At 47.6% G+C, this 27,236-nt stretch overlaps 1 long non-coding RNA gene across 1 annotated transcript in view; it reads right to left on the reverse strand.

Moving 5' to 3' along the window:
* Positions 1–1,442: 1,442 nt before the first annotated feature.
* Positions 1,443–27,236, reverse strand: part of LOC146861477 (uncharacterized) — an 85,110-nt gene continuing 59,316 nt past the window's right edge. Inside the window, exons 2-3 of the long non-coding RNA XR_014979266.1 lie at positions 27,033–27,207; positions 1,443–1,540 (exon numbers count right to left, since the gene is read on the reverse strand). This is a non-coding gene — a long non-coding RNA (uncharacterized LOC146861477). The remainder of the gene's footprint in view (positions 1,541–27,032; positions 27,208–27,236) is intronic.

The raw sequence follows: 27,236 nt of genomic DNA on the forward strand, positions 1-27,236 counted from the left end.
TAGCTCAAAGAGATTGAATCTGCGATGTGGTCGATACACAAGGGATCTCAGCAGCATGCACGCAACCCACTGAGCATGTCACATTTCAATTAAGTGATGGACATTGGACAGCGTTCTTTTGTCTAAGCTGTATGATGGGCAAATTGTCCCCTCATACAATGGGTAGTGAAGGATTTTTCACATTTACACCAGAACAAACTTCTTTGCAGTAAATATGCAGAAAATACGCATCCCTGTGGTAGTTGCTGGGTCTGGTGGCTTAGTGGACTAATGCATCCACTGCAGGGGCTTGTTTTTTACCTCATGGTCACAGGTTCAAATCCTGGCGTGTCCACTCAGCCTTTCATCCCTTTAAGGTCGATACAATGAGTACCATTGAGTTGGGTAACAATAAACATCTGTTATTCAGCGCCTTGAGACCCATGGGTGATAAGTGCGCTTTACAAATACACGTTTTATGTTTGTTATAGTAACCACCCACACACGCCAGACAAGCCCTGCAGCCTTTTGCTTGTGCGCTTCATGCTTTAAAACAGCCCAACTAGCACCACTGTGAACAAAACCTTGTCTGTAGATAATTTACTCTGAGGTGTTCGAGGACCCCTGGTGCATTTTGCCTTGGTCAGGGCTCACCAGAGGGGAATTCTTCATTGACCCTCTCAGGCACTGCCGGCACTTTCACATTTTTGGCTCCATTTCTCGGCGTGGGTTTCAGTGAAGACTTCAAGGCTCGTCAACATGAAGATGGGATCATGGACCTTTCTGAACCCAGAGAAGTAGGTGGGCCCCCTCCATCCCCGCTCCCTTTCTGATGCGGCCCACCAAAGTCAGACATGTGTGATGTCACTTTCCTAGTGCTTTGCCAAGTATTAAATGCTTCCATTTTTAAAATGCCAACAGACTAGCTCTACAGTTAGTGCCCAAAGCAGAAGCAGACATTTGTAAAGATATGCACGTGCACATGTTTGCCAGATAGTGGAACCTATGCATATTGAGTAAATGACTTGGCCAGGATCACACATTTAGTGAAACAAGGAATCCAAGATCAGCAGCTAGGTTTTCTTTTAATCCACTGTTACGAGAAGCCATCAGTTCCTCAATTAAACCTAACTCTCTCAAACCATGCTCTGTTCAGTCTCCTAAACTGCCGTAGAGCCCACATCACACCCCCCACGTACCTGCCTGCTGTGAGGTGCCTGGGGAATGCCACCATAACAGAACCATAGGCCTGGCATCCGCAATTACAGGTTCTGCTAGCTCAGGATTCAATTATTTTCAGTTTAACAAGCACCCACATTCTTATTGTTGTTACTATACCAACAAATGACCATTCCATTGGTGAAATTCGCATCACATGCAATATCCCAGTCAAAAAAACAGAACATATGTTGTGCATAGAAAACACACGAGCAGGCGCAGACGTAAAGATAAAGTTTACTCACAGCCACATCAGGACCCAAAGAACCCGACAGCCGCCGGTACCCAAGTAAACAAATCAGTGCAAAATCAGCAAACAACACCTCTGTCCTGAGAACACAGCCTGAGGGGATTGACAATAAGGAATGGCAATAAATAAATGAATAAAATGCATATTTCACAAGCTTTACGCATAAACGTATAACGAGTGCATGGAGAAAGGGTGAGTTATAGTTAAGTAGTGTAGGTGACAAGACTGTGTATCCTATTCATCTCCTGTCCACAAAGTACACGTCATCTTTTGTTTAAGCATTCGATTTGTAGGTAATCAATCAACAGAAGTTATTGCCCTTAGCATAAGGCAGCGATGTGTAAGAAATGCCATTGCCCTGTACTGCACTGTGCGCATAAAAGCGGGATGCACAATAGGGCCATCTTCACAAAGCTTTTTAACACTCTTAAGGTTTGCTCAGCTGAGCAATAAAGGGACTCAACATATAGACATTTTATCTCACGATTCACAGAGTGAGGATTTGTTGACTTTTATCATCATGAAATATACTAACTACAGTGGAAATTCTGACTGTAAGGGGGATATTCCTTTTTCATCAATGTTAAAGTCAGGACATGGTGCAATTCAGGGTATCCAAACCACAAACGTAGGTGTGCTTAAAAACTTTGATAGAAAAGCAGACATTTGAGGTGAGAAAATTCAGAGTGTCGCAGGTGTTATAGGATGCTCTGTACAGGAGCTGCTATCCACCTAAACTTGGGAACTACCCAGAGTTCTCTGCTCCTTTTATGCATAATCTATGCAGCACTCTATGCCTGAAAGCATTCTGTTTTGACTTATACTGGTACTCCCTTATGTCTGGACAAAGCTGAACATCTCTGAAAACCTATAAAAAATAGCAAAGCACGTGTCAGGAGTTGCTTTCATTCATTTCAGTTTGGCTTGGACGATATTTTACCTATTCAAAGCTGGAATACTGTGCCGGGAGTGGTAAAAGATTTTGTCATTTTACAGCTTAACATGGATGGCACTGCGCTAATCCTATGCTTAAAGACTTTGCTGTAGGAATGGCAAAAGACTGTGTCCTTTTCTATCTCAGCATGGATGGCACTGTTCTAATCCTATGTTTAAAAACTTTGATAGAAAAGTAGACATTTGAGGTGAGCAAATTCAGAGTGTCGCTGGTGTTGTAGGGTGCTCTATACAGAAGCTGCTCTCTACTTCAAAATGGGAACCCAGAGTTCTATGCTCCTTTTTTGCATAATTTATGCGGCACTCTATGGCTGAAAGGGTATTGGTTTGACTTTTACTGATGCTCCCTGTGTGTTTGGACAAAGCTAAACCTCTCTGAAGAGCTATGATGATAGCGAAACACATGCCAGGGTTTGTTTTTGTTCATTTCATGTTGTCTTGAATGGTAGTTTACCAATCCACAGCTGTAGTACTGTGCCTGGAGTGGAAAAAAGGCTTTTGTCATTTTACAGCTGGGCGTGGATGGCCAAGTGCTAATCTTATGGTTAAAGACTTTGGGGCATACATATTTACAAGGGCGTTGCGGCACTGAAGGGTCACTTTTTACGATGCTCCGGTGGCGCAATGCCTTGCTCCATATTTACAATGTGACGCTAACCCACTTTGCGAGGCTTAATGCCGCATTAAAAATATTGTACACTTGCATGCAGTTTTCTGCATCAAAGAAGCATACAATGGGTATTGCTGTGGGTGTTCCACTGCAACACCCATTGCTTTTTGACATGCCCCAGATTTACAAGGCTCTGTAAATCTGAGGCAGCTCCAAAAACTAATGCCATTGAAAAGCAGGCGTTAGAGTGGTACAACTAGGTGAAATACTTTTGCTCTCTTCATTGTTTGCGCTTTCTATGTGTGCTGCATTCTGCAGCACACTTAGAAGGAGCAAATCTCCTTTAATTATTATTTATGTACAGGAAGGTGTCCCTTCCTGTACATAAACAATCATCCCTGCAACGCAGGCACCCTTGCACAATGGTGCATGGGTGTCTGCATTGGCACTAGGCAGCTTTTTTAGTGCCGGCGCAAGGGTAAACACAGGGGTGCGCCATACTCTTATGAATACGATGCATCCCTGCGTTTTTAAAATTACGTGGCACTGCTAAATTGCCTCCAGCGCCACACTGCATCCTTTCTTTGTAAATATGACTCTCTGTCCCTTTCTATCTGGGCGTGAATGGCACTGTGCTAATCCTATGCTTAAAAACTTTGATAGAAAAGCAGACATTTCAGGTGAGCAAATTCAGAATGCCACTGGTGTTGTAGGGTGCTCTATACAGGAGCTGCTCTCCACCTAAACGTGGGAACTACCTAGAGTTCTCTGCTCCTTTTTTGCATAATTTATGTAACACTATATGCCTGAAAGGCTATTTTTCTGACTTATTGTGATGCTCCCTTGTCTATGGACAGAGCTAAACCTCTCTAAAGAGTTATAATGATAGCAAAACATGTGTTGGGTGTTGCTATATATTCATTTTTAGATTGGCTTGGTTGGTATTTTATCAATCCAAATCTATAATTGTTTTTCTTTTACCCTCTGCCAGGACCTTGTGTCTGGTTCAGATACGTCAATCGTCACCTTCCATAAAGTCCTATAATTCATAAGTTGTTGGTAACAAAATTGCCAACAAGTGCACAAGCTACCTGTTAAGGAAAATGACCATGTTAGTCAAATACATTGCAGTAAATCACTCTACATTTATTATGCCTTTCTTTATCTGCATCCTGCTCTGTCGCCATCCAGTTCCAGGGTTAAAGAGAAAAAGGGACAAAAAGGTTAGTGGCCGCTACAGGGCCCCCCAGGTAAGGGCAGGGGGACCCCTTCGAGTCCTTAGGTGTCCTCGTCTTCTTCGTTGCCTGAGCCTTGCAGGGCCTCCCGCGTGCGGGTGCAATTGGAACCCTTTGGGTCCTCAGGTTTCATATGCGCTGTGCTCGTCTGATTCATCCAGTGCAGAGCAGTCACGCAGGAGACTTTGGATCATCTTTCGGCAGGCTAGGGTCGAAGTCTCCTTCTTCCCTACCACCAGGCAGTTTCTGGAAAACAGTATACAGGCTGTAAGCTCCGTGTCTAGGGTGTTACTTCCCTAGCAGCCTTCATGAGGGTGTTCACCTTGGCATTGGCAGCTGGGTCCATCATTGGTCTGGTGGACCTTGGGGCTGTGTTTCCCCCTGCTGCTGCTGCATAGAGCTGGGGCAGGATGGATTTGGGGAATTGTCAGTAGACAGTAGCGGCCCGTCCACTGCCAAAGTGGTGGGCGGGCCGAGCCGGAGGAAGCAGGAGATGGGTGGGGAGGGGGTTTGTGTTCAGGGGACAAAAAAACGTACCTTAATGACGCCATTGCCGTATCATGCTCTTCCTCCTTCTGGCCGCTCTCGCAGACTGGGAGCCTGTGCCTGCTCTCTCCAGCCCCAGCAATGCAGCTGGGGCTGGAAAGAGCTTTACTGTGCATAAGGTGTTTGGCCGGCCTGAGACGGATGGCCAAACACCTCATGTGCAGTGACGGAAGTGCCCACCACTCCCCAACCAGCAGTGTTATCCCCTGGACCCGTCCCAAGACTCATCCGAATCCTGTGGGCGGGTCCAGTGGATTAAATTAAAATGATAATAAAACTGGTTTAAAACCCGTTCTATTATCATTTTATTTGAAGGTGGTGGCGGGGGCATCGCTCCTCCCAGTGCTTAATTTGTGCCGGTGCTTTCCGGTACTTAGCATCTGCACTTATGTCTTAGGGCCGGGTCTACGCGCAATAACGGTCTCCCTGGCCAAGAGATTATATTACACGGTAAAGGGTAAATCCATGCCTGCCTGGGTTCAGTCAGTGGTGCGGTGCCAGGTTGGGCTGCATTTGTTCATGCTGTAAAATATTTCAATTTGGATGGAGAGGCTGCCCGACTTATCACGAGGCACGCGGCCGGCACACGCACACCACCAAAAACTGCCTGGGTGGGCAGTGGCGTAACAAAACTTGAGGGGACCCCCCTGCAGGGTACGTGGAGGGGCCCCCTCTGGACTCAATCTGGAGCTCTCCGGCAGAAGTGCAGTGCTGAGGGGTCCCCCTGGAGGCACCCCAGCACCGCGGGGGCTGTGGGCCTGTGGTACGCCCCTGTGGGTGGGGTTGTGTCAGCCCCGTCCTCCCTCCTCGTCTTTGGAATAGTCAAGTGTTTCCCCCCAAGTCAGATGGACCAATGCCGATCAGATTCCCAGCTTTTCGCCCGCCCCAGCGTAATGCACAGCTGCAGCATTAGTCATTCAACAAAGCAAGCAGCTAGCAGCAGGTCTAGAAATAAAACCTAAAAAAGGCTGTAGGTAATAATTTCATTTTCGTTTATTAACATATGCTATGGAACCAGGTGTGTCTTTTTAATGGTATTGGTACATGTGTGCCCGGAAAAAGTGCTACCTCTGATTTCATTCTAGTGCTTGTTTTTATGAAAAAGTATTAAGGTTACATGCGGTGCCGGCAGTTTCACATCTGAGCGCAGGGTGGGGTCAGTAGTACTAGACTTCACCGGATCTTAACCTCATCACCTATACCAGAGTGGGGCTTTTATTCTGAATCACAATCAGGTTTTGGGGGCATCTGCCAAGTGTGCTAAATATCTTAACTTTTGTTTGGGCTTGCTTTTGAGGTCTTAGGCAACCTTCGGTGCCTCTGCTGCCAGGAGTGCCCAACCTTTGAACGTCCACTAATAAAGATTACTGCCCGCCTAGTTTATCTTTCATCGTTGGCATGGTGTCGCTACGTAGCAGCACGCACGCCTTAAGGCACCCAGAGCCATTATCTTCTCTAATGCGTTTATGTTAGCGGTGAATCAAATATCATGACAAGTATCAATTATACGATTTGTTTCTCTGTCCAAAAAGGTGCAAGCAGTTTCTGCGATGCTGGTAGCATACACCATAAACTGATACCACAAGGCCAAGGAGAACATTGCATTATGTACCGATGATGTGGTCTGTATAGATGATTACTTGCTTGTGATTGATTTATGCACCTTATAGACACGGCCATGGGAATTATGCAATTCTGTGGCTGCAGCGTTTTTCACAAAATTATTGGTTTGCCGCATTGGTCACATAACCCATCATCTGCTGCAGAAACTGCAGATTTTTGTAAAACAAAAAGTTTCTACCTGAACCGGATCATAAAAAATGTTGGCATGTTCCAAGAAAAGTGGAAGGCCATTTTTAAAGGTTGAGAGGTCACATTTCAGTTGCTTATGCTTACTGCTGTTTTTGGTAGTTAAACGGGTACTAACGAGATTACATTTTTACGCAGTATTACCATGTGTTAACAATGACCAAATTATGAAGTAATACTATCTCGAAATGTATTGCATTACGACGCATGATTTGCCTTTTCCTTTCACATAATTTAGCCAACCCTGCCACATAATTTGGTCCTCCACTGTCGCATAATTCCAGTGCCCCTACTTATGGGGACATGCATAAAGCAGAGCAAAGGCGTTAAAGGGAATTAAGTTATGATACACACCAACCCGAAGCCTTGAAATACTATTATAAAATTGGCACACTAACAGCCTCTTTTTCAGAGGCACAAAAAATGTAAAGTTGACCACAAAATATTTGCACCCCTTTTAAACCAAAGTTTTATCGCAAATTACACTCAGTGGCACAGTTTGTGTACCTGTAATTTCCTGCAGGTAATACCTGAAAAAACTGCAGCAAAAACAATGTGCTGGGGGTGATGTGGCCTTGTATTGATCACTAACAAGAGTTTCCTGGCTTCTGTCACTTGGAAAAAATTGACTGCAGTGTGTTAAATGTTCCCAATCATTTATAATTAAATATTTGCTATAAAAAAAGTTTTGACACAGTTTACTTCTAGTGACTCACAAAGTTTGAACAGATATATATTGTTTTCTTCTGGAAGCTGCGGCTTGAAGGAAAGCATTGCTTGCTCTGCCACAATTCATTTGCTATTCGGCTGTTGTGGTTGGTTGTTTTTCATGCCCACATTTTACTATATTTTTTTAGAAATTATTTAAAATTGGTGTTACACTCAGCGTTGCAATCACGTTATTAGGCCATTTCCCATAGTGGTAACATTCCCCTTGTGATAACGTGCATGTTGCTGTTTATTTCATGAGGTGAAAGTGTACTTTTTAACTCCATTTCTTGCTCTTGCAAATAAAGTCTTACATATATTTTCTTTACATGTGGTAGCTCTTGTGCTCATGATCGACTGTTCAACAGTGTTTGCTAACATGTATTTTTTTCAGTTTCTTCATATTTTAACTTCTAAAAAAGAGGTGGCATTTCTTGTGTACCATCATGTTTGTAACTGGTAAAAAAAATTAAAAAGCAGTTAGCTAAAACTCACAACTGTTTGAGGGTGAAACATGATGTAGGCCACTTGGCAGTAATTAATTATACACCATAGTGGCCTAGTGGTTGTTTTAGGTGATTTCTATTGTTTCTATGTAGTGAAGAGGGCTCTGAGTCCATCTAGTGGGTATCAGGAATTCTCTTCTATCTCTACTTCCACTGAGAAGGTAGGTCTTCTACTTCAATAGAGAGCTATCAAAGGTGGCTGGGTATTAACCTTGGGGGAGGGTAGTGGTGGGTGTGGGCCTTTGTCTGATTAGATCAGGGCCCCTCCTGAATATTCTGCAGCATGCAGGTCATTGTCCAGCTTTCTCCGATAGCTCTCCATCAGGCGATGAGTCACAGTTGGGAGGAAAGATCTTTCTTCTTGTAGTCAGTTGCTCGCTGAAATTCAGATTGGGTATTAAATCTATCTTTCAGCAGTGCTAGTTGTGGCTGGAGCCAATAGAGGAAGTGGGTGGGGCCAGTAAAGGAAGTGGGTGTGGCCTCCTGAATAAAATTGAGCACCTGCACTTAATATTTTACAAATTAAGCACTGACGTATTCCAGGAATTCATAAAACTCTTGCATGTTACACTTGTAAACCATCAGTTGCAGCTTGATAGGCATGATCTTGGAAAAGATTTGTGAATTTCATTTTACTATACAAGAATATGCACAAATGGAGAACCCTTTCCCCAGCACCACGGCCATTTCTGAGCTGTGCTCCCCTCCTCTTTCCACCTTGGAAACAGTTTTACGCCTGCCCTTGACAGCACTAAATCTACAACCACTTCTAGTGTACACAGGGGTAGGAAACGCTTTGTGAACAACCACAAACAGAAAGTCTGTGGCCGTTCACAAACGTAAAGGCCATTCTTGTTCCCTACCCACAGGAAAACATGTACTTACACAGAAACATGTGTGAGTAAATACATTTATCAGTGCAAACCCACCTTTTCTTAATCAAGTGTCTTTGCACCCATGAATCAGGCTATTTTCACAATTAGTCTGAAGAATGAGTCCTCCAGTTCCTATCTTGTCCACTGTAGTTAACAAGCATTGGCATAGCCAATAGGTCTCGCCTTTGGGACCTTATAAGTGTTTAGCCATGCAACAGTTGCATAACTAAACACTTATAAGGTCCCAAAAGCGAGACCTATTGTCTATGCCAATGCTTGTTTTAACTGCTGCAATCTATTGAAGCCTCACGGAGAACATCAAAGCAGCCGTGCGGCCGCGAAAGTGATCGCGATCAAACATCAAAGCGGCCGCAAAAGTGAAAGTAATCGCGGTAAAGCGGGAGGCGCGCGCCCGCGCACATGCACTGTAGCTTTAGGCTGGCCTGGTAGCACTTTTTGGAGCCCTCTCAAAAAGTCTCGCCAGACCAGCGCATGCGCTGGGTCAGGCGAGACCTAAAAACAGCCCTGAGCTCTCTTAAAACTAGTAAAGCAAGCTGGCATGCAGTTACCACACTGAGCAGCTTATTTCAATCATATATTACATGGTTTCACTTTATTTTTAACCGTCCATTTGAACAGAATATCACTCAAAACAAAGTTCATGAAGAAGGGAGACAAAAAATGTGCACTGTAAGAGAAGAAAAGAAACATGGAACAAGCTTCACACTGCACCTAGAAAGAGCAGTTTTCCAATAGTCTTCCAGTGCCGCTCTGACAAGTCTTAGGCAACATTTCTTCACTAATACTTCATGCTAAACTTTAGTTTTCACTTTCAGCGGTGCATAATTTTTCACAACTAAATTGGCCAGCGCCTAGCGGCAATTGATTTTTAAGAGGCGCTATAGAGATTAAGCCACAGACTCACTCAATTTTCACACTTTAAAATTCAATGAAAATGTGTTTCGAGTTTACTATGCGCCTACTTTGGTGAAACTGCACAGAAAATCCCTGGAGCTCGACCTCTAGGTGCACAGAAATGAGTTGGGTGGTCTGACTCCGTCTGCTGTCTCTTCATGGCTATTCAAATATATTCTGAAAGACGCGAGAAGATTTAGCTGAATGACTTCTTAAAATGCACATGGAGCCATTTTAGAAATGTGTAGAATGTGATTATACAAACAGTTAATTGTACGAGTGCTTGGATGGATGTTCGAACACATCTTTTTGGGAAAAGATTTAGAAGGCTCCAGTGCAGAATCACAGCCCCAATCAAATCACTTTGCTTTGCAGCAATGAAAATCCTCTGACTCAGTAAATTAATTTCACACGGCCCCAGTGTTCCAGAGACGCCATTTTGCTTTTGATTGTTGGGAAATGCCTATGCAAAAACTGATATGCGTTTTGGGTCACGATACAGAGGGGCACATTTACAAGCCCCTAACGCCACCGGAGCGTCATTTTTTCTGACTCTCCAGGGCTTTTGCTCCATACTCCATATTAACTAATGTGGTTTAACACCACCTTGTAAATATGCCCCTTTCTGCAGAAGTCCGCTGCGGCAAAGGGGAGGGCAATGGGTGTTGCAGTGGGCGTTCCACAGCAAGATCCATTGCTTTTTGATGCTGCCCCATATTTACACGGATGGGGCAGCGCCAAAAACAAAGGGCAAGTAAAACCTGGTTTTAGGATGACAATACGAGTCGTATTTTGCTCTTTCTATATGTGCTGCATTTTGCAGCACATATAGGGGGATATTTACAACAAAATGTCGGAGCACAGTGTTGGTCCAAAATTGGGAACTCTGCCCTCCAACATTTTTTGAACACAGGGATGTGCCGTATTTACAAAAATACGGTGCACACTTGCATTTCCCCTAGCGCTGGCTGTAAAAAAGCTGCCTAGCACCAGCGCAGGCACCCATGCGCCATTTTGCAAGAGTGCATGCACTGCTGGGGTGATTGTTTATGTGCAGGAAGGGACAATCTTTAAAGGTGATTTGCAGTTTCTACGTGTGCAGCACACATAGAAAGCAGAAAATACGAGGAAAACCTAATAATTTCGGCTCAGATTATCATCCTTACATCAGGTTTTTCCTGGACTTCGTTTTTAGCACTGCCCAATCCTTGTAAATATGGGGCAGCATCAGTCAGTCATTCAGTACTTAAGCATGACTACTCACCTGTGAGGGTCACAAGGCGCTGGTGGAGGGGGCTGTAGGTCAGACTGGGCGATGTTGTTGAGGCAAAGAGCCAGGTCTCGAGAGCCTTCCTGAATTGGGTCAGTGACAGACACAGCCTGCGGTGGAGAGGCAGGGTGTTCCAGGTTTTGGCAGAGAGGTAGGAAGTGGATTTTCCTCTGGTCCTGGTCTTGCAGATCCAAGGGATGGTGGCAAGGATCAGTTGGGCAGATCAGAGGTGTCTGGTGGGTACGTGGAATGAGAGTCCGGCATCGTGGAAGGCTTTGTAGGTGTGTGTCAGGAGCTTGAAGGTAACTCTTTTGTTGACTGGGAGCCAGTGGAGTTCTCGTAGGTGTTCGGAGATGTTGCTGCAGCGGGGGATGTTGAGGACCAATCAGGCTGCAGTGTTTTGAACGTTCTGTAGTTTACTTTCCTGAGGAGTTTCTGGGTGACACCTGCATATAGTGCATTGCCGTAGTCGAGTCTGCTGGTGATGAGTGCATGGGCAACTGTCTTTCTGGCCTCAGTGGGGATCCATCTGAAGGGCTTTCGAAGCAGGTGAAGAATGTGGAAGCATGATGAAGAGAACGCGTTGATCTTGTGGTTCATGATGAGCGAAGAGTCCAGTACGATGCTGAGGTTTCGTGCTTGGTCCGTGGGGGGTTCCTAACGTGGCAGACCACGAGGAGACTTCTCAAGCAGAAGTGTTGGGCCCCAGGATGAGGACTTCGGTCTTGTCCTGGTTGAGTTGCAGGCAACTGTCTCTCATCAAGGTGGCGACGGCCTTCATCCCATTGTGGAAGTTGTTTCTGGCGATTGTGGGTTCATTGGTGAGGGAGAGGATAAGCTGAGTGTCATCGGCGTAGGAGACAATGTTGGGTCTGTAGTACCTGAATATGGTAGCGAGCAGGGCCATGTGGACGTTGAAGAGGGCGGGGCTCAGGTTAGAGCCCTGGGGGACTCCGCAGCTGATCTCCGTGTGTTCTGAGGGGAACAGTGGTAAACTGACTCACTGTGTCCTACCGGTGAGGTAGGAACGAATCCAGTCCAGGGACTTGTCACGGATGCCGGCGTCATGGAGTCTCTTGCTTAGGGTACGGCGTCAAAAAGCAATGGGTGTTGTGGTGGAGCACCTACAGCAACACCCATGCACGCTTCTTTCACGATAAGTGAAGCGTGAAAAGGGGCCTTCGTTACAAGGCGGCATTAAACCACGGTAAGTGGCTTAACGGCACTTTGTAAATAAGGAGAAGGGGATATCGCTACCAGAACATCACTAAAAGTGGTGTTATGGTGGTGATATCCCCTAGTAAATATGCCCCATAGAAACAGCAAATTGTCTTTAAAAATTGTTTGTGCACATAAACAATCTCCCCTGCAGTGCAGGCATCCTTGCAACATGGTGCAAGGGTGTCTGCACTGGCACTAGGCACCTTTTTTGGCACCAGCGCTCTGCATAACGCAGGGGTGCGCAGTATTTTTATAAATACGGCACATCCCTGCATTTTTAAAATGTTAGAGTGCGGCATTGGAAAATTTGACGTTACACAGCGCACCAACATTTTCTTGTACATATCACCCAAAGCATTTGGAAGCGCTTAATTTAAACACATATAGACACCTCTTTTGCCTACCACAAAAAGCATCTACAGCCCAAATAAGGTTGGAATTCGAGCTAGTGAAGCAAACATATGCAAGTCAAAGTTCCTTTATAAAATTCTGTTACAAATGAAGAGCTGCAAGGATGGCTTGTCAGATCAAATGCTCCGGGCAGAACTTTCTACTGGTACCGGGTTCAACGCTTTGAGAGACTATCTATTGATTAGTAGACAGAACTTGCAGATAAAATAGGCTAAGGGAGCTGCTAACGTCATTTCAAGTTTTTAAGAAATTGGTAAACAAAAATATGTGGGAGTTGTCCCTTCAGGAACATAAAAATGCCCTTGTAAAGCGGGACCACTCATGGTTTATCATACAATCCTGTAAATCTCAAGTGCAACAGGTTTCTTGGCTTCTGTTAGTTCGCTCCACATCAAAATGAAATTAATCCGCCCGAGTCTAGGTGATTCCCCAATTGTGGACTTTTGCCCCAAATGGCAAATAATCCGTTTTTTGATCCAGATTGCAGGGGCGCACCTCCGCTAAGGCAGAGGAGCGTCGCCCCACTGCCTCCAGCACTGCAAAAAAGGAAAAATAAAATGATGATAATGCAATGTTATATTTTAATTTTCCGTGCTGCGGCAGCTTTGTGGGTGGGCAGGGCTGCTTTGCTCATAGAGCAGGACAGAGGAGCAATGGTTTGCCCATTCCAAGAGAGCATGAATGTTTGGCCGGCCCTCTTGGGCCGGCCAAACACTTATGTGCACTTTGAATGTTGTCCATCCAGGCTGCATTACAGCCTGGGTGGAGATCATGCCCAGGCTCCCATTCCCTGTCTGTGCGCAGAGCTACGGCATTCAGACCAATCACAACGCTGCATTGGTCAGTGGAGCCTGGGTGGGTGCTTCCAGTTCCTACTTCCTGTTAAGCAGAACGAAGGAAGAGAATGCAGAGGACCGAGGAGAGGCGGTGGGCGGCCGGCCAGAAAGTGTTTTCATTTTTCTTTAACCCCCCCCACCATCCCCGCACTATTAATGCTATTTGAGAGCAACCGCCATTGCCAGGATGGTAAAAGCTCCAACAAACGTAACATTGGCGCATGTTGGCGACGCATGAAATCATTGTTTTAAACCACTTGCTTATTTTATGTGCAGACCAATTTCTAGATGTTCACAAAATTTATAATTCCGGTTGGTAAAAAGAAGAGAACAGGCATAACAGATGATTCTTTTTATGGACACTGGATATTACGTAATTTACATCATTTTAAGATTGTTAAATGATTTTCTTGATGTGATTCTAATGTAATGGTTTTCATTAACTATGCGTTAAAAAAATAAAATAAATGCTGTATGATGTAAAACTGCAAAAAAGTGACTGAATACGTTTATCGCCTCAACTACCTATCATCTGAAGGCAGACCGGGGCAAGAAGATGCGGCAAGGAATCCAGAACTCTTCCCATCATCGCTAGTACAAGAATGCACTCAAATAATTTACATTAAGAACACTATGATCGTTTGGAATTGAGCGAGATTTTTTTATATGTAGTAAAGAATGTGAATGGAGCCCAAAAAAGTCAGTACTTTTTCAAAAAGCTCATTAAGGAGGATTTAGATTTTTGTTTGAGTACATCATTTTAGTCTGACTACTTCTGAGCAGCTCACTTTGTAGGCTTTCCATGACGTTGACAGTCTGTGTGCACTTAAACGCATATGTCTCACTTTGTACTTCATGTGTTGTCTCTTGCTGAACGCTATCATTTAGGCTCTTCATTTGAAGTCTCTTGAGGAGACACTTTAATTTTGGTCACATGCATAGTGCTCTTCCTGCCTAAGCAATATTAGTACTGCAGGGAAAGGATTGGAAACCAATCAGTGTTGCAAAAAGAAAGAAATCTTGAGGTTTTTATGTTATTAATGTTTTGTAGAAAAAGCTCAATATACTATTCTTCTGAGGAAGATAATGATATTTTAAGTCTAGAAACATGTGCAGAAGCTAACAATATATCGATGCATTAATAATTCAAAATCGGCGCTCTAATGAAGTTGTAATTTCAAAGATAATTAAATACCACGTTGTTAGAAATTGGATTTTTGGTAGGCTAGGGCATGTGCCAAAGCCAGGCAGAAACCACCACTCTAGTCAGGATAAGGGAGTTACACTCCTAAAATAACCCCCGCTCACCCCCTTGGTAGCTTGGCAGGATCAGTCATGCTTATCTTAGAGGCAGTTTGTTAAGCATCTGGACTTTTTGGTTTTTGCAAATTGATTTCAATTCCCTAACATTGTAGGATTCCAACCTGTCCTCCTCGAAGTCAATTTCCAGGGATGCAACAGATGATGCTCTTGATTCAGGCATGATGAAGTAGCAAGTTCAAACTGGCAAAATCCAAAATAGGACAAAAAGAAAAAGAACCAGTATGTGGCACGTAATGGTCTGCGATATGGTAGTAGTGCACATCAATCACTGAAAGTCAACTGCAAACGCAAGTCCTATGCTCACCGCTGACAACCAATGTTAGAAATTGGATTTTTGGTAGGCAAGGACATGTGCCAAAGCCAGGCAAAAACCACCACTCTAGTCAGGATAAGGGAGTTACACTCCTAAAATAACCCCTGCTCACCCCCTTGGTAGCTTGGCACGAGCAGTCAGGCTTATCTTAGAGGCAGTGTGTAAAGCATTTGCACATAACCAACAGTAATACAGTGTGAGCACTACAAAAGGACACCACAGCAGTTTAGAAAAATATCCAATATTTTTATATACTTAAAACAAGACCAAAAACGATAAAAATCCACAATACAGTACTTAAAAATCTTCGGTTATCAGAATATGCTTCAAAAACAGTTCCTTGATGTTGATAGCTCTGTCCGGGGCTATCACGGTGTCGTGAGCAAACAGATCCAAACAGTTCTGGCTGACCGCAGTGTCACGGGCCCGCTACGGTGTCAGGAAGACCCACAAACAGTACCTTTTAGAAATGCAGGGCGTCGGCGACCTCTCGTTGAGCTTCCGAAAGCACGGCGTCCGCAGGCGTCGGTTCCGGAGGTCGATGCAGTCTTCGGGCCCTCGAAGTCACATGCGTTGCAGATCGATCTCCTCTCTGTTGGAGTCAGGAACATTGGCGTCCGCAGGCATAGGGTGCTATGGTGAGAAGGGCAGCGGTGCGGCGTGCGGTGCCCTCAGGTCACGGTGCGAGCAGCGGCTCGGTGGCGGAGTCAGATGGCATCGTCTGTGAGACCAGGGTCGCGGTGTGAGGTGAAGGGGTGCTCGTTGCGGTGCTGGCAGGTCAAGGTGCAAGCAGCGGCGTCCTTATTGCTGAAGCGCTGTCTTCAGCTGACGAACTGGATTCTATGGCGCCGGCGTCTGTAGGCCATGGCTGCAGTGCGGGATGAGGGCGGTGCGTCGTGTAACTTAACGAGTGGTGCCCTCAAACCACGGTGCAAGCAGTGCCGTAAATTTCGGCGTGGAGGGGCGTCGTCGGGGATACCAAGCCGTCGCCGCGAGGCGGTGCGGAGTGTGGTGCCCACAGGTCACGGTGTGAGCAGCGGCTCGGTGGCGGCATCAGCAGGCGTCGTTGGTGAGACCAGGGTCGCGTTGCCGCGGTGCCCTCTGCGGTGCCTTCAGGACACGAAGTCGGCAGCGGTGTCTTCTGTTGCAGCACAAAACACACAGTCCCCTTTGCTGAGGGCAGGAGAACTTAAAGTCTTTGCTGTTCCTGAGACTTCTACCTCAAGCACTTGGAGAAACTCACAAAAGTAGGTTGCAGAAAGTTCAGTCCAGTCCTTTCACTGCCCAAGACAGAAGCAGCCACTGCAGGCCAACACAGCAAAGCACACAGCACAGTGGAAGTCCCTCCTCACAGCTTCTCCAGCTCTTCTTCTTGGCAGTCTTCTTGCTCCAAAAGAGTTCTAAAGTTCAGGGGTCTGGGCCCCAATATTTATATCCCCAAATCCTTTGATCTCTTAGGCAGAGAGTGTCTGTGCCCAGCCAGAACCAGTTCTGCCTTCTGTGGTGTGGCTTCCTGGCAGTAGGTGGAGATAGCATGGTCAGAGGCAGACCAGGCCCTTTGAGGTGCAAGGAAATCTCCTCCCCCTTCCCCAATGGCAGTCCAGGTCTATTCAGGCCTTTCCTGACCCACCTAGACTATCTGGAGCCACTCCTGCTCCCCAGCCTTCTGTCATCCAAAACCAAGACAGGCAATCCACGTTCCAGCAGAGGCCCAAGGGATGAGAAATACCTACTTTGTAAAATGGTATTTTGAAACACAGAATGTAAAAATCACCTTCACTAAAAGATGCGTCTTTAGATTCTGAGTTCAGGCATACTAAACTTTATTTTCCTACCTAATTCCCCGGGCCAGTTATGTTTATAAGTTGGTATAAACAAACTCCCCATTCTGTCCTATGGGGAACAGGTAGCCTTGCAACAGTGAAAAACGAAATTGGCCGTAATTCACTATCAGGACATGCCACACACACCAGGGCATGTCCTACCTTTCACATACACTGCACCCGGCCCACAGGGGTACCTTGGGCCTACCTTAGGGGTGGCTGACATGTAAGAAAAGGGAAGGTGAGGGACTGGTAAGTGTGTGCACTGGCCAAGTCTACATGGCAGTTACAAACTGCGCGCAGACTCCACAATGGCGGGTCTGAGTTACCTTTTCAATGCTACTCACGTGGGTGGCACTATCAGTGCTGCAGGCCCACTAGTAGCATTTGATTCACAGGCCCTGGCACACACTCAGTGCACTTTACTAGGGACTAACAAGTAAATCAAATATCCAATCATGGAAACACCAATCCATAACAAAATTTACCACCGGAGCACTTGAACTTTACCACTGATCAGTAGTGAGAAAAATGCGCAGAAACACTACGCCAGCAAAAACAGAGTCAGAACTGGGAGGTCAGAAATCAAAAACTCAGGGGAAACACACCAAAAGATGCCAGATCTAACATAAGTCCCGTCCAGCTGAAATTAGGGAGAACTACCCACCCTCCTGGGAGTTCTCTTCACTAAGGCGGAAAAACCTGGACAGACCATCTGCATTGGCGTGTTTAAGGACGGTGTTCCACCGCAAAGTCCATTCCCTGTAGGGAGATGGACCACCTCAGCAGTTTTGGATTCTCACCCCTCATTTGCATCAACCATCTGAGGGGCCTGTGGTCTGTCTGAACTTGGAAGTGAGTCCCAAACAGGTACAGTCTCAGCTTCTTCAGTGCCCAGACCACAGCAAAATCTTGCCTTTCTATGGCACTCCACCCCTGTTCCCTGGGGAGTAGTCTCCGGCTAAGGAAGACTACAGGCTGGTCTAGGCCCTCTTCGTTCAGTTGTAAGAGCACCGCTCCCACTCCATGCTCTGAAGCGACAGTCTGCACGACGAACTCCTTGGAGAAGTCGGGTGCCTTGAGCACGGGTGACGTGCACATGGCGGCCTTCAGGGCATCAAAAGCCTTCTGGCCGGACTCAGTCCAGATCACCTTCTTGGGCTGCTTCCTGGAAGTCAGCTCTGGTAAGGGGGCAACAATAGTGCCATACCCCTTAACAAACCTCCTGTAGTACCCGGTGAGTCCTAAGAAGGCCCTCGCCTCTGTCTGGGTCTGGGGGGGCTCCCAAGCCAGAATGGTGTCAATCTTGGGTTGTAGGGGCGCCACCTGGCCGCTTCCTACCTGGTGTCCCAAGTAAACCACCGCGCCCTGTCCTATCTGGCACTTACTGGCTTGATCGTGAGGCCTGCCCTCTGCAGCACCTTCAACACTTCACCAAGGTGCTGCAAGTGTTCTTCCCAGCTGGAACTGAACACTGCGATGTCATCCAGGTAGGCGGCACTGAAATCCTCCAGCCCAGTCAACACCTAGTTGACCAACCACTGAATGGTGGCAGGGGCACGTCATGGGTGTGAGAAGTTGGCCTGATATGTAGTGCTCACTATTCTAGTGGTCACTGTGTATCATTCCAAACGACCCTTATTGATGATTGGTTGTAAGTCAACCTTATAGTCCAGCTATCCTAGTAGCGTGGATACGAGCAGTCTTAGGCTAAACTCTAGAGGGCGTGTTAAGCCAGCTGTTTACCATCACATATACCCCTTGAACACCAAGTGAAAGGACACCACACAAGTTGTTATGAAAATAAAAGGATATTTATTTATAACAAGACTACCCTGGCTCTTCATGAGTCAGGGAGCTAAGCACACTACAAAACTCTTAGGAAAATACTTCAGTTGCACAATTTACACAAATGCCCGAGGGGCACGAGAAACCATCTACACTAACAGTGAAATGCGAATGGTTAGAGTCTGGAGGTACTGATTCCGGAGTGATCCGATCAGTGGGACTAAACGAAAAAGGAACTGGACACTTGTAGAGCGAACCTGCGATGGAGCACCGAGATGCTCGAGTTACCTAGCCCGGAGGCTGCGGCTGCGTGAAGTTCGGCAAGATGTCGGGAGTCCTCGTGTAGTCTCAGGAGCCTGAAAGAAGCAGTTGCTGGCAGGCGACCAGTGACGATGTTCAGAGCGATCCAAGCCTGGATCGGTGATGAAGGAAACCTGAAAGCAGAGGGGACTCAGTTCTCAACCGCTAGCCAGCGATCGTGTGGGTACCAGGAGGGTACCGGCTGAAGTCACCTCGACCAGGTGAGTGGGTGACGTCGGACTCGGCTGTTCCTCGGGCCAGGAGGCGCGGCGGCGACCAGGATGGAGGGCGAGCTGTCCCACGAAGGTGTCTGCTGTCGATGATGCTGGGCCCAGGCAGGGGCAGCGGATCTTGGCAGTGGCAACCCAAGCGGGGGAGTCAAGATGGCGTCGGGAGTGGACCAGGAGGGTCCGTGGTACTCCTCTGTTGAAGGGGAGCAAGAGCCAGTCTGGAGCAACCAGACCGGTGATGCAAATAATCTTGGAGCGTCGTGAAGAGGGCCACAAGCCGGTCGGCAAGTGGTCGGACAACGCTGGGAACAGCAAGAAGCGGAAGGGCCCCCACGCAGATCTCGTGGATGCTGGGGAGACAGACTTCGATGCTGGAGCTGCTCAGGGTTTAGGGCTTCTCAAACCCTAGGTGCACTCACTCGAGGGTCCCTCGGTGGGCGTGCTAGATAAGCGTCGTGCAGGTTCTGAAGATAGCCGGTCCCGCAGGTCTCGTCACACCTATGACTCTCAGCTGGGCTGATGAGGTAGGTAAAAGGTCAGAGATGGCAGGGAACTCGGGTCTCGTCGAGCTGGGCAGTCTTGATCCGTAGGAGACGTACAGCAAACCGCAAGCGCTTAGGTGGTGCCTGCTGGTGCAGGGTGGCTACTCCTTAGCCACAAGGGAGAGTCTTCAGAAATAGTCAAGAGTTCCTTTCGTGGAAAGTGGTTCGTGATTCGGAGTTATCCGATTATCTGATTATCCAATTTGGGAAGGGGACTCGCTCCTACCTTTATTCTAAGAAAAGGGGCTGGCCCGTGACTAGGTTCTACCTATGGGTGGAGCCAGGAGGGGGGTGGTTACACCCCTATCCTTTGTCCGGCTTCGCGCCAGCTCAGGGGCTGGTGTGCCCCCGAAACTGGTTTGAGCCGGGCTATGCACAGTGAGCACCGGGGTGCCACTTGCAATCACCTTCCTTTCAGCCCTGCCTACCTGGGATACACAAACCCTGTCTGGGACGGTGCTAACACCGCCCTCGACAGGAAACCCTTTGTCCAAGCTCCCCTTGCTGGAAGGTCCCCCAGCAGCAGGAGGTCAGACTTGTGTCTGGTGCAGCATCCATTTTGTGATGCTGAGGCTTGAGTCAACTTTAACCGGGGTTCAAGGTTACTTCCATGTCGTGTCCCTCTAAAAGGGGGGAATGCTAACCCCGTCACCAGGACTGGCGAGGGGTTCGTATTCCCATTCGTATGACACCTTACTCGACATGTGTAGGTGATGTGAGGCCAAAGTTAGCAAATAACCGCAAGGATTATAATGCATTAAAAGTAGTTGGCCCGCGTCACCATGGAACGGCTATTAGGACTTGGTTCCGCAAGCCGTCGACGGGCTCAGCTCGCGCCAGAGCACCGTCCCACATGATTCCCTGCACTCTGCCTTCAGGATTGATAAGGCCTGCTATAGGAGTGACTGATAGGAATCCATGTGTCCGTTTTAGGGTTTAGGTGTAGGAATACTACACCTACAGCAACGGGTGATTACACCACGTGGCCCCAGCTGTCGTGCAGCCAGTTGTGTCAGATTTGGGCGGCCATTCCAGGGGTGGCATAATACATGCTTCAGCCCCTGGTAGGCCCTGGGTACACCGATGCCCTGGATACCTGTGGTATGCTGAGACAGGGACTGACAAGGCGGCCCAGTTCCAATTAGTGGATGCACCTAACGTACATGTGTGTTAATTTCGAGAGAGAACAGCTAGGCTGTGGGTCTGATTGGCAGGCCCACAGCCGGAGAAAGTCGTAAACCCATGAAGCAAAAGCAAAAAATCTGGGTGATCATAGGATTGCAGACCCTACTCTCCTACAATGGGTACACCAGTGAGTAACACCTGGGGTCAGGGAGAACAGTGGGGCAAACTGTCCCAACAACTGGTGACAGTCACTCTGCTGCTCTGGAGTCAGTGTAGGCGAGAGGATCACACCTTCCACTGACCCATCACGCTCCTTGGTAGACAGGAGGTCAGGGAGAGGTTCACTCTCCTCTTTCACCTCATTATCTGTCGCCAAGAGCATGCTCACTTCGAACCTCTCGAAGTGGGGCTCGAGGCGGTTCTTGTGGAGGACCCTCAAAGGGTACCTTGGAGCCCGCAAATCTACCAGGAAGGTGACATCACTCTTGCGCTCCACCACCTCAAATGGTTTGCTGAAGCGGGCAGTTTGGTTTCTGAAGACCAGAATGTAACTAAACACATCCTGGGGATCTTTTCTGGGATCTGCCTCCCAGCCTGCCTTCACCAAACTCAGAGGTCCTCTCACAGGGTAACCATACAGAAACTCAAAGGGACTGAACCCAAGAGACTTCTGTGGTTCCTCCCTGTATGCAAAGAGAAGGCACAGCAAGAGGACGTCCTACTTATGCCTCATGGGTTCTGTTAGACCATTAATCATGCCCTTCAAGGTCTGGTTGAATCTCTCCACCAGACCGTTACCTTGTGGGTGGTAATGGGTGGTGAAATTGTAGGTTACACCACACTCCTTCCACAGGGATGTCATATACTTGGATATGAAATTTGTCCCCCTGTCAGTAACCACCTCTCTGGGGAACCCCACTCGGGAAAAGATCCCCATTAACGCCCGGCCCACCAATGGCGCCGTCGTTGTCCTGAGAAGGATTGCCTCCGGGTGCCGGGTGGCATGGTCCACCAAGAACAGGGTAGCCCCACAATGTCCATCTCTACCCTTTCAAAGAGCGTTCCAACCACTGGAAAAATTGGAGAGGAGCTTTGACCTTCCTCCCACTCTTATCACTTGCTGGCAAGTTTGGCAAGACCTGCAATGTCCATCTGACTGCCTTCGCATTTGGGGCCAGAAGAAGTGGGTGACAAGCCTGTCAAAGGTCTTGTCCTGCCTCAAATGTCCTGCCAAAGGCACGTCATAAGCCAGACCCAGTAGGAAGGTCCTGAAGCGCTGGGGTACCACCAGCACAGGGGCTGACCAAGGCTAAGCGACCTTAGGCTCACGGTACAGGACATCATTCTCCCAGTAGATCCAACGTGATCCAGACTGATCACCAGCTGCCTGGTCTGCAGCCTGCTGCTGCAGCCCATCCAGAGAAGGGCACTCCTTCTGCTCCTTGCAGAATTCCTCCCTGGTGGGACCCCCCTTCTTGCTGCCAATGGGTCAGCTCAGAGATATCCCCCAAGTCAGCTACCTGCTCCCCTATAGGCACTGAGGCATCCCCCTCAAGGTCCGCCTCCTCCTGGTCCGTGGGAAATTTAGGGGCTGGTTTCCTTGGCAGGGACTTGGCCCACTGTTTCAGGCTCCAAGTCCAATTGATCACCCTCTCTGGCGACCATTGACCGAGTGGACACGCATGCCCACTCTGGCAACCCAAGCATCTCCAAGTGAGAATTGAGCTCAACAATCTTCCATAAGGACTGCTCCATGTCGTTACCTAGCAGACAATCTACAGGCATGGAAGGGCTCACAACCACCGTCAAGGGACCTGAGACCCCCTCCCCACTCGAAAGGAACCTGCGCCACCAGACACTGGCGCTCTGAATTGTCCACCGTAATAATTTGGTGGAATGCCCCTAGGACTACCTGCTTCTCAGAGACCAGGTGACACTGGACTGAGGTCACACTGGTTCCAGTATCTCTGAGAGCCTCTACCCTTTTCCCATTGATGGTCACCCAGGTGCTGTATTTCTTTGTGTTAGGGGGCACCGGGTTTCCTGGGACCATCACACTGTCCCCTAGTGAGATGAGGGTCATTCCTGGGGGACCCACCCTCCTGTGGGTACTTTTCCTCCCCAAGAGCTACACTAGCCAACACCTTGGACTGTCCACCGGTGGGTGGCTGTGCCCCCTTAGGGCACTTGGGGTCCCCATTCATGTGTCCCACCTGGTCACATGCAAAACACTTGCGTGGGCTGGTCTCAGCAGGCTTTCCTGATGAGACCCCTTGTTTCTTATCTCCTGGGGGATAGGAACCTTTACCCTAGGTGTTAGTTTGGGGCCCTTTAGAGAACTCCTGTGTCTTACCCTTGTCTCCCCACCTTTCTGCTGGGGACCCTGCCCACCTTTGGCTGAGTCTCCATCATACGCTTTCCTGTGGACCCTGGGACTCACCCAGTGGTCTGCCGCCATAGCAAGCTTCTTGGAGTCAGTCAGCTTACTATCAACTAGGTGCTGGCGCAGATCTGCAAAACATAGACTAGACAAGTGTTCCCATGCAATCAAATTGTAGAGCCCCTGAAAATCTGTCACAGTACTGCCCTTCACCCAGCCATCCAGTGACCTGCAAAACATATCTACACATTCCAACTAAGTGTTAGCATCGGACTTCTTACTGGACCTGAAGTGATCCCTGTACTTTTAAGGAGTGAGACCATACTTAGAGAGAAGGGCGTCCTTCGTGTCTAGATAGGTGAGGGTATACCCCTTACCCAAAACTACTAAAGTATCCCTTTCTTCTTCTGGGAAGAGAGGGCACCATCCTGCTCCCCAATTCTCTACAAGGACCCCATTCATGTGTATCGCTGCCTCGTAACCCTGAAACCACCTTTGTATGTCATCCCCCTTCTTGAATTCTTTGCCTACATTCTTAGGGATGTGCACAACCCTGTCTGCCTATCTTGACGGGTTGCTGCCACCATCTGAACTGACTCTACTCCCCTGATCCAGCTCCTTAATCCTGAACTCATGCTCTCACATCATCCTTTTCTTCTCCATGGCTAACTTAAGCTTCTCCAGTTCTACTGCAACTCTCCTTGTCCTCCAGCTCTCCTGGGGACAGGCCACTGCTGCCTGGCCTGGAGGGTTCCCCCACTCCCAAAAGCACATCCACCCTAGGAATAGGCTCCTCTGCCTCGCCACTGAGATCACCAGACTGCTCGCTGGCATGTCTGGCTGCTACCCAGGCCCTCAGTGCCTTTTGTAGCTCCTCCTTCCTTGTGAGGCATCTGACTTGGACTTTTAGGTTTTTGCAAATTGATTTCAATTCCCTAACATTGTAGGATTCCAACCTATCCTCCTCGAAGTTAATTTCCAGGGATGCAACAGATGATGCTCTTGATTTAGGCATGATGAAGTAGCAAGTTCAAACTGGCAGGATCCAAAATAGGCCAAAAAGAAAAAGAACTAGTATGTGGCACGTAATGGTCTGCGATATGGTAGTAGTGCACATCAATCACTGTAAGTCAACTGCAAACGCAAGTTCTAGGCTCACCGCTGACAACCAATGTTAGAAATGGGATTTTTGGTAGGCTAGGACATGTGCCAAAGCCAGGCAAAAACTACCACTCTAGTCAGGATAAGGGAGTTACACTCCTAAAATAACCCCTGCTCACCCCCTTGGTAGCTTGGCACGAGCAGTCAGGCTTATCTTAGAGGCAGTGTGTAAAGCATTTGCACATAACCAACAGTAATACAGTGTGAGCACTACAAAAGGACACCACAGCAGTTTAGAAAAATATCTAATATTTTTATATACTTAAAATAAGACCAAAAACGATAAAAATCCACAATACAGTACTTAAAAATCTTCGGTTATCAGAATATGCTTCAAAAACAGTTCCTTGATGTTGATAGCTCTGTCCGGGGCTTTCACGGTGTCGTGAGCAAACGGATCCAAACAGTTCTGGCTGACCGCAGTGTCACGGGCCCGCTACGGTGTCAGGAAGACCCACAAACAGTACCTTTTAGAAATGCAGGGCGTCGGCGACCTCTCGTTGAGCTTCCGATAGCACGGCGTCCGCAGGCGTCGGTTCCGGAGGTCGATGCAGTCTTCGGGCCCTCGAAGTCACATGCGTTGCAGATCGATCTCCTCTCTGTTGGAGTCAGGAACATTGGCGTCCGCAGGCGTAGGGTGCTATGGTGAGAAGGGCAGCGGTGCGGCGTGCGGTGCCCTCAGGTCACGGTGCGAGCAGCGGCTCGGTGGCGGAGTCAGATGCCGCCATAGCAAGCTTCTTGGGGTCAGTCAGCTTACTATCAACTAGGTGCTGGCGCAGATCTGCAAAACATAGACTAGACAAGTGTTCCCATGCAATCAAATTGTAGAGCCCCTGAAAATCTGTCACAGTACTGCCCTTCACCCAGCCATCCAGTGACCTGCAAAACATATCTACACATTCCAACTAAGTGTTAGCATCGGACTTCTTACTGGACCTGAAGTGATCCCTGTACTTTTAAGGAGTGAGACCATACCTAGAGAGAAGGGCGTCCTTCGTGTCTAGATAGGTGAGGGTATACCCCTTACCCAAAACTACTAAAGTATCCCTTTCTTCTTCTGGGAAGAGAGGGCACAATCCTGCTCCCCAATTCTCTACAAGGACCCCATTCATGTGTATCGCTGCCTCGTAACTCTGAAACCACCTTTGTATGTCATCCCCCTTCTTGAATTCTTTGCCTACATTCTTAGGGATGTGCACAACCCTGTCTGCCTATCTTGACGGGTTGCTGCCACCATCTGAACTGACTCTACTCCCCTAATCCAGCTCCTTAATCCTGAACTCATGCTCTCACATCATCCTTTTCTTCTCCATGGCTAACTTAAGCTTCTCCAGTTCTACTGCAACTCTCCTTGTCCTCCAGCTCTCCTGGGGACAGGCCACTGCTGCCTGGCCTGGAGGGTTCCCCCACTCCCAAAAGCAGATCCACCCTAGGAATAGGCTCCTCTGCCTCGCCACTGAGATCACCAGACTGCTCGCTGGCATGTCTGGCTGCTACCCAGGCCCTCAGTGCCTTTTGTAGCTCCTCCGTCCTTGTGAGGCATCTGACTTGGACTTTTAGGTTTTTGCAAATTGATTACAATTCCCTAACATTGTAGGATTCCAACCTGTCCTCCTCGAAGTTAATTTCCAGGGATGCAACAGATGATGCTCTTGATTCAGGCATGATGAAGTAGCAAGTTCAAACTGGCAAGATCCAAACTAGGCCAAAAAGAAAAAGAACTAGTATGTGGCACGAAATGGTCTGCGATATGGTAGTAGTGCACATCAATCACTGTAAGTCAACTGCAAACCAAGTTCTAGCCTCACCGCTGACAACCAATGTTAGAAATGGGATTTTTGGTAGGCTAGGACATGTGCCAAAGCCAGGCAAAAACTACCACTCTAGTCAGGATAAGGGAGTTACACTCCTAAAATAACCCCTGCTCACCCCCTTGCTAGCTTGGCACGAGCAGTTAGGCTTATCTTAGAGGCAGTGTGTAAAGCATTTGCACATAATCAACAGTAATACAGTGTGAGCACTACAAAAGGACACCACACCAGTTTAGAAAAATATCCAATATTTTTATATACTTAAGACAAGACCAAACACGATAAAAATCCACAATACAGTACTTTGAAATCTTCGGTTATCAAAATATGCTTGAAAAACAGTTCCTTGATGTCGATAGCTCCGTCCGGGGCTATCACGGTGTCGTGAGCAAACAGATTCAAACAGTTCTGGCTGACTGCTGTTACCAGAAAACCACAATCTGTATTAAACTAGGATTACTGTACGGAGTACTCAACCTATGTGTTACCCTATCATGCTTACCTCATCTAAAACTTGAAAAAGGAATTTAGTGATTAATATTTACTATGTGTCTTGCCAAGTTTGTTGGTATTTAATTGCATTTGCCAATGATTATTTATTATCCCCAAGAACAAGGTTTGCCAATGCTTATTTATTATCCCCAAGAACAAGGTTGTCACACGTGCTAAAACCGTTGCTATCTTCACGTATGCATTATTGAGAAAACACTAGTCAGCTCACGTTTCCCCATCTAACCTCAAGGGGATAATTCCTGTGTACTGTAAACCAAGGTTGCATATGCAAAGACACGTGAAGAAACGAAACGTGACCAACGCGTCTTTTCCCTCCTTCCTATAAAAACCCCCACCCACCTCTGCCAGATGCTTCGCTTACTGCATGATGGATTACTCACCTGTTCCCGATCCTCTTTGGCCCGCATCTTCTTGCCGATCCAGTTTTTCAGCGCGTCCTTCCCCGACGTGAGGATTCAGTTCCGGGTTCTCCTCTTTCCCCGAGGCGCCTCCGTTTCCTACGTTTTCCGGTACCGATCGGAACGTCGACCCTTGCTTCCTGGGATTTCCGGATTCCTGCAAGACAAGTGAACACAAGAGATTAT

Source organism: Triturus cristatus, chromosome 3_1 (assembly GCF_964204655.1).
Source record: "Triturus cristatus chromosome 3_1, aTriCri1.1, whole genome shotgun sequence".
Taxonomy (NCBI): domain Eukaryota; kingdom Metazoa; phylum Chordata; class Amphibia; order Caudata; family Salamandridae; genus Triturus; species Triturus cristatus.